Here is an 11,123-nt window from a genome sequence, read left to right on the forward strand (position 1 = left end):
GAAATACAATTCAACGTCGCCAAGATGATATCGCCAAACAGTTGACCCTCTCCCTGCAAACAAAAGTTAACAACGAAGCAACTTTGTTTTCACTGGCTTTCGATGAATCGACCGACATTAAGGACTCTGCGCAACTATTGATCTTCATTCGTTCTCTGTCTCCAAATTTTGATCTCTGTGAAGACCTCCTTTCAATGGAAACCCTCTCTTCTCGCACTCGTGGTGAAGACATATTTGTGGCGGTTAAGAATGCTTGTAATCACAATAGATTAAACTTAACAAATCTTCGTGGTATTTGCACAGATGGAGCACCTGCAATGATAGGTAACACCCAAGGCTTTGTGGCAAGATTTGCTGAGTTTGTATCAAAAGAGTACGATAATAAGAAGCTCACAAACCTTCATTGCATTATCCACCAAGAAGCCCTGAGTGTCAAATCTGTTGCCTTGAATGACACTTTAAAAGACGTAAATCGCATCATTTTGTATATTCGTGCGAATGCTCTTCATCATAGGCAATTTCGAGAACTTCTCCAAATAAGCGAAACCTCTGCGAAAGACATTCTCTATCACACCGCAGTTCGTTGGTTGTCTCAAGGGGAAACATCTCGCCGTGTTCTGCAGTTACGCAAAGAAATACTGGAATACTATTCCACAAAAAGAAAGACTGTCCTTTACAAAATAAGAGCTTCCTCACATATCTGGCCTTTCTGGTGGATTTTCTGTCCCATGTCAACAATTTAAACCGAAGCCTGCAAGGAAAAGGTACGACAATATGTAACATGCACAAAAAAGTTTTGGATTTTCATGACAAGTGTCTTCTCCTTAAAAATCATCTTCGGCAGCGTAATTTTTTCTTTTTTACACAACTTACGGCTCTCATCGACAGCTGCGAAATACAGGTCGAAAACATTCCAATCACTCTTTTTTCGGGTGTTTTTGATACTGTGTTGCAAGATTTTGCTAATCGTTTTCAAGATTTTCAAAAAATTTCGCAAACATAGCGACTCGTTGTCTGGTTGAAACCGAAAGTTCTCCGTTACATCTTCAGATCGAACTGGTGGAATTAAAAAATAATGAGCAGCTTGTTACTAAGTTCAAGTGCGAAGAAAATTTGCTTCACACGTGGAAAAGTGCACTTGATAATCCAATGTTGCGAGAATAGGCAAGGGAAACTCTTGTTCTTTTCGGAAGCACTTACGTGTGCGAGTCTGCCTTTTCACAAATGAAGTACCTGAAAAACGAGTACCGAACGCGATTGTTGGACGGAAACCTGGAGTCTCAACTAACACTGATGGTATCCCGCTAGGTTCCCAACTTTGCAAATTTATCTGCTTGTATGCAAAAGCAAGCGAGTCACTAGTTGCAACGTCGCAGACTTTTATTGAATAAATTCGTTTCAAACTGTGTTTGATATTTCATGGCACTATTAAGTATAGGTATGATAAGTTTAGTAGATATTCACGACGAAATTCGTCTCTCAGATAACGCAGATTAACTTACGGCCGTGCTTTATAAAATTAATCTGAATGCGGGCGGCAATAGCAAAAAGGTTGGACACCCCTGCCTTAAGAGTCTAGCAAGATTCCTAAAGCAGTGTTCCTTTTGGGTTCCATGAGTTGGAATAGCCAGTTTAACTTTCTTCTTAAGCAATGCAGATTCTTCTTCGACTTCCTTTTCTAATATTGCTGATATTTGACGTGGCCCAATTATGCAGCTCTCTTGGGGTTTGTATGCGATGTTTTTTAATTTTATGCAGACTTGCCCAAGTAGCCAATATTTTTACAGTTCCACCCGACCTGTTACATGGCCCTTTGCCATGTCAAATTGAATAAAAATGCCACCCAGCATATAGCCTTGTTTTTGACACATTAGATTTGAAGTTTTTTTCTGTTTTTATATTGTCCAGCAGCACCATCTGTAAAGTACACAACTTTTTTAAGAATGGGAATTTTATTTTAAGACAGTCGAAGACTTTTCGCTTTTAAGCAATGAATTGTATTATTGTCATGTATGAGGGTGTCTCACACAATTACAAAGTTTTCATGTTTAAGGTTGGGTTTTTGTCATCTGCTTCTCTTTGAAATTTGTAATAAACTATAAATACGTAGATTGTTGCCTGAGAATTCATCCATAGAAAGCTTTGAACAGCTTCTTGGAAAATAAAAAAAATATTTCTCTGCAAAGTCTGCAATTATTATTGCTGCTTCAGACAATTCACATACTTTCACTTTTTCAAATCAAGTGATTGTTTTTTGGGATATAGTGTTGAAATACTTATTTAGTTTTTCCAAAAATGTCAAAGTCATCTATTTTTTAGTTACTGTTTCTAATGTCGTTTGGTCATATGTCAACCACAATTTGTAAGTTATTTGATCAATTCCTTCACTTTCAAAGTAAACAAATACTGTTGTGTTTGCCTTATGCACTATGATTGCGGTACCTCAGTCAAAACTTGGAGTTTTCATATCTTTTGCTTTTCTTAAACTTTTCTTCAAGTTGTGTCATAATTTTATGATAGTATTTATGTGTTATTGCTCTTTAACAACGTTTTCTTGCTGAACATTATTACATTTATCCATTCTTAATCTTTTTTGTACCAGTCAGTCATCTATTGAAATTTTTTAGACCCATATTTTTTTACTTTGATATACTCCCCAAAAGCTGTGCAAATATTTGTTCAAGTTTACAACATCTACTGCTGTTTCCTGAAAAAAGTTTGTCAGACCCAGATAATAAAGTTGGGTCAGTTGTTAAAACAATACTGGTTGAAGAAATTTAAAGATTGATGTTCCAAACAAAAACTCAGATAAATTTCTCTAACATCTTTGATTATCTTTTTGTGTGCTTGCTAAATGGGTCACAGCTTTGTTAAGCTTTGTTATTATATGCAGAATGTTTTAAATACTTTCTTGTATGGCCCACACATAGGTTTGTAAGAATGTCAGAGTCCACACCTTCGTCTTATAATTTTAAGCTCCTCAGCTGTTAATTCAGAAATTGAAACTTTGCTACAAGTTGCAAAATCACAATCTTAATTTAGCAATAGTCTAATATCACAGTTCATTACTAAAAATGAATACAATGTATTTAAGCCTTAGAACTCTGCAAGCCATTATAAGTTATTACTTATTATTGCCACTAGTTTGCTGTTAAACTGTCTGTCAGCACAGCTTACAAATGATACCTTCTTCATTCATTACTTAATAACAAACAGTTCAGTCCAATGAAATTTTGCCTTTTTTCTTTTAACCCTTTTTCCTTATTGTTTACGATGTTTTTTTCTTTGCAATGCAACTTTCAGTTTTTTTATTACTACAGATATAAACATTTTTTTATAAATATGTGGAACAAATCACCACAAAAATGTTTTATTTAAAAGTAACTAACCTAATTTTCATATAAAAACAAATATTTTTATGTCGGGAGTCATATAAACTTCAAGTACATCTTAATTTTTTCTGGTCCAAAGCAATTTATAACCAAATCAGTAGCATGCTATACATTCTTACCTTTATTTTGATATATATAGACTAATAGTATAAAAGTTTGGCCATTTACCAGTCAAAAGTTATTAATAAAATAATGTTAAAACTATGCCATTGTGTGGAAATTATGCTAAAAATTTCCTCTTCTGTTACTCCTATATTTCTGCATCGATTAGGCTGAAACTTGGTAAATCCAACTTTAATGACAACTACTTTATTCATGCTAAATTTCAATAAAATTGAAAGAGGTCATGTCCTACTCGTGTGACATTCATGGAAACACGAAATCCCGGTTACAAATGGTGTACACTGTAAGAAAAATAGGAATCGTGTTTAAAAGTGAAAATTTCTAAACTCCTCCAATAAGTGCCATATTTTGTGAACTCTATCAAATTTGCATGGGTACACATACTGTACTGTAAGAAGTAAATAAGCTTTCAACCCGTAAACGTTCAAAAGTGAAAATTGTTATGACCATGTGTAAGAGCATTGCGACCACGCTCGCTGATCTGTCTTTCTATCACAGAAAGGAGTCATTTTGTGTTCTTCTGGAAGCACATAACTTTCTTTCTATTTTTAGCTTATCAAGCCACTTCTCGCTCAAGAGGGAGCAGTGTGCACAACATATGAGCGACGTTGCTCTCTCTCTCTCTTGATGTTAACATATGCTGACAACCGGTCAGCGGGGTTAGTGCAAAACTAATTACACATCACAAAGGCATACAATTCAGCTGTAAAAGTTTTATCCAATTGTATCAAACATTTCATGTCAAAAAAACAGAGTGAAACAAACGTGTGTCCATTGGGGACCCATAATTTAAATTTCCTTTTACAACATAACAAGCAACCCACCTTTTTCGATTTCTAAAATTTCTCCTTTTGATTTTTGTGAAGGTCCCACCTCTACAATGCAACAGCAAATTTAATTTGGCCAAATTTCTAAATAGGTAAGATGTGACAACAATTAAAGAAACTAATGTTGTATCACACCTGTCAAAGTTGTGGAAACGCTTTGCCTCTCCTCGGGCTCTTCAGTTTCATCAAACACTAAATGTCAAAAAAGGTAAATAAAAGATTAGTAGGAACAAGTAAAACTAAATATTAGTACTATAAATAAAATGTATTTCTGGCACGAATATGTAACAAAAACTAATGCACATGGTAGCAAAATGGTTAGTTAACATAAAAAATGCCTGAACAACTTAAAATGGAACAAGGGACACACCAAGCAATAACAAATTATAAGGGCCACATCTTAAGGTTAAATGACAATTTTTTGTCATTTAAGACACAATTTTTTGTCATTTAAGAGTTATAAAATATTTGATGTAAACACCTGTTGTTCTTGCTGGAACTCTTGTGCAAATATGCAACTAAATCGCTCAAAGTGCGAATAAATTGCGTTTATTTTGTATTAAAGTGGCTATACTTTTTCATTTTAAGGGAGGCGTATTAGGAATGTAAAAGCGATTGGCATTTGCTTGAAATAATGAAATTTGTAGTCTGATTTACCCGAAATTGAGCAACATTGATCTATCTCTGACAAAGAACATTTATTACCATCCAACTCCAACAAGCGTGCTGTCAATTGTTTAGTTCTCCGTTCTTTTCGCTTTCTTCTGATCCAATTCCTCTGGTAGATTTTTCGTTTTTCAAATTTATTCTCAAAATTGCTCATTTTTGTAAAATCTATTTACAAAGAAGTTTTGAGAAAGTTTAAACACCAAAGAAAAGCACACTTTTTATCCAATATAATGGATTGTAAAATTAGAAATAAACAAAATTTTTTTTGAATTTCCAATAATTGCCAGGAAGCTTTTACATACCAATGTTTTTGTAATGTGATGATATGTTATCAAATTCCAATGCAATCCTTATAGCATGGTTAAGTATAACTACACACCCTTATATCCTAATCCCACATATTTATAACCATTAAGGAATATCATGACAAACCATAGTTTTCGCCCTTTAACAATAGAGAAATACTTGATAAAAAATACAGCATGTATAGTTTACGGTTTTAAACAGTTTCAATGAAAAGAAATACAGTCCTGCACATACAAGTAACACATTTTCTACAGTTAAACCAACGCTGATGTAATCATCAGAAATAAAATGTTTTCCACACTCATATTTACTTGTGTTTTCTTCAAAGACAAATTTTCATTTATTTGTAAAAATACATATTGTTTTTCCTCATATACGACCACCTTTCACTTTTTTCATAAAGTTTTTACATTATTTCTAAAACTTAACTAGGTTTTTGATAACATGAATGTCTGTAGTCAGAAATGGTACTCCACACCCACAAAGTTGTAAATTTATTTTCTAAACTAATTTTTTAAATAATTTGTTTAAATTTAGTAATATGATTGAACAAACTATGGCCCAGTCAACACACTTTCGGACGTTAGCATTAAAGTTCCACTAAATCAGATTTATTCTTGTACTCAACTTGCAGTTACTGAAGTTACTACTTTTTTTAGCCGTATGGTAACAAACAGCAAATTTAAATTAACTAAAAAGTAGTTCATTTTACACTTTATTTGGAGCATGTTTAAGTATTGTTAATTCGTGCTAGTGGGGTAAGTACTATGGCTATTGCAGTGTTTCCTAACCAGTGGGCTTTCAGGATCATGGCACTTGACACATAGGTTCAAAGGTTGAAATGTCCCCTTCAGATGAGGTAATAAATGTTTGTTTTTGTAACAAACCCTTATTTCTTATTTTTTCGTTAATAAATCAACATAGTTACAATCTGTCTCTTTTTAAATCAGATTTTGCCACAAACTGTTAAGATCTAAACAAATCACCTACTTTGTATAGTCACTTATTTTTCTACCAACTGAACAAGTATTATATCACACACATTTTATAAACCATCCTTTTAGTAGAAGCACATTTCAATCTATTAAAAATGTAAAAATAACAATATTCGGCGCTCTTTCACTATTGTACGTAAAAATTAATAAAAAATTTGGTTGAGGGTGGATCAAGTTATTATTAATAATAAACATAATATTACTTGACCCACCCTCACCCAAACGCTAACCCTAACCCAAACAGTATGCGTTGTGGTATGCGGTATTATTATTTTTTTTTTGCATAACTTTTCACGTGAAAGAGCGCCCAATATTCTATTGTTCAACAAAGTTCTATGGAAAACAAACTTGTCATTTGCTAACAGCACCAAGACGAATTTTAAATCTTCAAAACAAACACGGTGGCACAGCAAAATACCTTAGCTAGCTTTGATTGCTCACTTATGTAAAAGCATGAACTACCTATTAACTCATCGCGCCCAAATGAAAAAGGCGGGAAGTTTTTAAAATTTACTATTGTCAAATATGACGTAATAATAGGAAAACTTCTCCATCATAGGAAACTAATGCATCACGCGACCTGAGCTAACAGATGCGAAACAAAAATCAAACGCAAAACTCGTTTAGCCAAAAATTAACAACACAAATCAAGTGTGCGATAGCCGAGTATACAAATTTGAATATTTTGACCGACTGACAAATCTTGACAAATAGTTATTTAGATATTAATTTTGCTTGGTACACTTATTGTATGTAGTATTTGATTTTTGCAATTATATAAGCTGGCGCGGTATTGTAACTATAAATCAGGGAGTCGAACCGAACCGGAACTTTATGAACCGGTTTTGGGTCAATTTTATCCGAACCGTAACCGAACCTGAACCGTTTTTTACAAGATTTTAAGGAGCCGAACCGGAACTGAACCGAATAATTTGAAAGTACCTGAACCTTAACCGAACCCGAACCTATAAATAAAAGCGGTTCGCTCCTGCATGACGTCACAACTTCTACTTTACAGAGTCAACACATTTATCGACCCACATTTTGAGATTTAACGCAAATTATATTGTATCTGAACCGGAACTTTATGAACCGGTTTTGAAATAGCGATGGTTGAACCGGAGCTGAACCGGAACTTTTAAATTCCTCCGAACCGAATCCGGAACTGAACCGGATTCCGAAAAAATCCTTGAACCCGAACCGAACCTGAACCGGAAAAGTCAAACGGTTCGACTCCCTGCTATAAATATGCTGGATAAAACAGTATAACAAAGATTGACTTAAAATCGAACGCTGTAGATCAGAGGTTCCCAAGGTGGGCGGTACCGCCCTTTTGTGGGCGTTAGCGAGTTACAATAAGGGGGCGTTTTGGGTCTTTGTCTCATTTGGGGGGCGCTGAACGCACGTAAGGGGCGTAACGTAAAAGTACTTTCTGCAAAATTTTCTGAACTGTTTACATCTATTTGGTTATAGGTTGAATGTTTTTTTTCGCAGTGAGATTTTAGACCTTTTTGTGTTAAAAAGGTTTTTGCACAACTTTTACAAAGGTAGCAGGAAGCATCCACAGAAGATGTTTCAATTTCAATAATAATTTGTTCAATCGCCTCATCAAAGTTGGTTGTTCTTTCTTCAGCAAATTCATTACCAAAAACATCCATGATTCAATACAATATGCCTAGTGTTTTATTAAAATTAATGGTAGTAGGCTACTTTATGATTTTCGTTACTGAAACTTATCAAATGGGGAAACAAAATTAATAGAATATGAAGCTATAAGAATGAGACAATATTACAAACCTTACACGTAAATAACCTTCAAAAGGGGCAGTTTCTTTGTAAATAAATAAGTTTATTACCGGTACAATTTATTTAACAGTAATGCCATGACGTAAAACATTTTCAGTGCAAAATCGCATGTCAGTTTTGCTTTTGCTGTAAGTTTGCGGGATTTACCGCTAAAAAACAAACTAGTTCTCGTATAAAAATAAAAATATAATTGAATCTATCAGAAGAAATGTTCTGAAACCAGTCCCTTAACACGCAATTCGACAACGAATGACGATGATGAGCAGTTTTGCCCTACCGGTCGGTCTTTCACTATTATTGATTTACCAAATAAATAAATATGTCAATTTTAACTTTCGAAGGAAAACGTTACAGCTTATTTAGCGTGCGCAGTCAACCTTTCAATAAACTAACTGAAGCGTGAAGTGTCAGAAGAATAAAAGCGAGAGAGTTGTCAAAAACAATGAAAGAGATAGGGAGAAAAAAGAAAAAGGCGTTGAAGTGTCCAATCTTGGTATTATAGTATCATTGCTGCGAACGTAGTAGTTTCCCACCCATTGTTAACTTCTGACGTAATAATAATTTTTTTAGCCATAATAAGAACAACATCAACGTTAAAATAACACATTTCGGAATAAGACCAAAATAGGATTAAAACCAGGGAGTCGAACCGTTTGATTTTTCCGGTTCAGGTTCGGTTCGGGTTCAAGGTTTTTTTCGGAATCCGGTTCAGTTCCGGTTTCGGTTTCGAGCAATTTAAAAGTTCCGGTTCAGCTCCGGTTTGACCGTCGTTATTTCAAAACCGGTTCATAAAGTTACGGTTCGGATACAATATAAGTTGCGTCAAATCTAAAAATGTGTAAATCTTTGAATTGTAAGTCATTTAATCTAAGTTAGTTACGTGACGTATTAAAAAGACAGCAACTCATAATTCAAATATCTAAAAAATAAAAAATCCACGTTTTATTTATTAATATTCATATTTTTTTCATAAAATATCGAACATGGCGTAACTCGACTCGTAAAATACAAGTTGTGACGTCATGCTGGAGTGAACCGCTTTCGTTTACAGGTTCGGGTTCAGTTAAGTTCAGGTTTTTTCAAATTATTCGGTTCAGTTCCGGTTCGGCTTCTTAAAATCTTACAAAAAATGGTTCAGGTTCGGTTACGGTTCAGAAAAAAATGACCCAAAACCGGTTCATAAAGTTCCGGTTCAGTTCCGGTTCAGTTCCGGATCGACTCCCTGATTAAAACCTAATGGTGGTAGTGCCGTTTAAATCGGAGTAAGTCCTAAATCCGTCGAAATAAGACTTTAATTGTCAAAATCAGGCCTAAACAACACTTTAACTAACCCCAAACCCCACCCCTAAGTACATCACTAACTCCCCTCATAATTTCAACCAATCCATCTTCTAACCCCACTCATTACCTTACAATAACCCCTAACGACCAAAAATCCGGTGCCGAAACAGTGGCGCCCAAACATCGTCACTAAAACGGCCAAGGCCAGACCGACGGATTGTCCCATATCCTCTACCTACACTACAGTTTCAGGCGTTATTTAGGCCTTATTCGGATGATTTTAGAACGTATTCCGGCAGATTTAGGTCTCCTCAGATTTAGGTCGTATTTGACTATATTATGTCGTTGATTTGAATACTTTGGTTTTATACATTTCCTTGCTTAAGGTATATATTGTTCCTTTTTAGGTCTCATTGTGTGTTCCCGTTGGTTGTTAGCGCGTTTCACCATTTTATACGCGACAAAATGTTTGTTTATTTAAAGTCTTGGTGCAGAAAGTTCAATTTTTCCTCGTAATAACATAACGTTGAGAAATAATGTATGTATATATAGGATGTAATCTAGTGTTGGTCTAGAATCCTACCACAGCAAACATTATTTAGGTTAGGGTACGGGTTAGCGTTTGGCTTTATGTTAAGCAATATTGTTAAATAATAATACTTGACCCACCCCAACCCAAACACTAACCGACAACCTAACCTAAATGTTATGCGTTGCTTTAATACATGTTTCAACGATGTGGTCGGTTTCTAGACCAGTTCTCCGCAACCGGTGTGGCAGGTGTGCCTCGAAGTTCCCAGAGATGCACTTTTTATTAATGCGAAAAATGTATATGTCATCAAGGCAGGTACGTATAATAGTTTTGATCGTATAATTCTAACCCCACCCATTAATTAATCTTGACAGCTAGTTCAAAAAATGTATTAAACGAAAAATTACAAAGCACCAAGGTCGGGTTGGATTTTTTTAATGCTATAAAAGCCCTCTGTAATTTAATTAGCTATTGCAAGGGGGCACACTTTTCTGGACGTTGACCGGGAAAATTTAGTAATTCTGCAAAACCGCAAAATCAGATGATAAAGGAATGTAGTACGTAAAATTTTCGGCGCCTTTGATAACAAATCGCTTCTTTTTCTATTTGCTGCTTATGATATTTGCTGATGTTGTCTATTGTCGATCGACATAAATTTCGTAGGTGTGCGGTCAAATTGTTTCATCTCTGTTGGTGTGCCACAAGTGGAAAAAGGTTGCGGAGCACTGTTCTAGACCAGGGCCAGTAATCCACTAAAAATTATAAAAAAACATTTTAATTGCATGAGCGCAGAGTACCAGTGTGTTTAAACCTTAACGCAATTAGTGCTATATGTAAAGTATTTGCTTTAATTAAGTTATGCACCTACGACATTAATTAAGAGAGGGGGCGGTACGAAATAATATGGAGCACAAGGGGACAACCTTTTTTGTACTGCGGACCGGTTTAAAACATAAATTTTATCGCAGACTGGCTTTAAAAAGATTCAGTAATGGAAGTTTATAACAACTTTGATTCAAGGGAAACCTGAGCTTGTTTTGCCTCAATGAGAAGCTCCTACGTAGGAATTATTGAACTCAATGACGCGCAATGTAATTTGTCCTTCACGTCCAATCTATATCGCGGTTTTGTCTTGGTTGCTGCCATCACAGAAGTGGAAGATCGGAAACACCAGAAAAGTTTTCGAGTATTG

At 35.1% G+C, this 11,123-nt stretch overlaps 1 pseudogene; it reads left to right on the forward strand.

The window, feature by feature from the left end:
* The first annotated feature begins 781 nt into the window (after positions 1-781).
* Positions 782-1,362, forward strand: LOC146148713 (general transcription factor II-I repeat domain-containing protein 2-like; annotated as a pseudogene).
* Positions 1,363-11,123: the final 9,761 nt, after the last annotated feature.

This window comes from Ascidiella aspersa, chromosome 4 (genome assembly GCF_963924565.1).
Source record: "Ascidiella aspersa chromosome 4, kaAscAspe10.2, whole genome shotgun sequence".
Lineage (NCBI taxonomy): Eukaryota > Metazoa > Chordata > Ascidiacea > Phlebobranchia > Ascidiidae > Ascidiella > Ascidiella aspersa.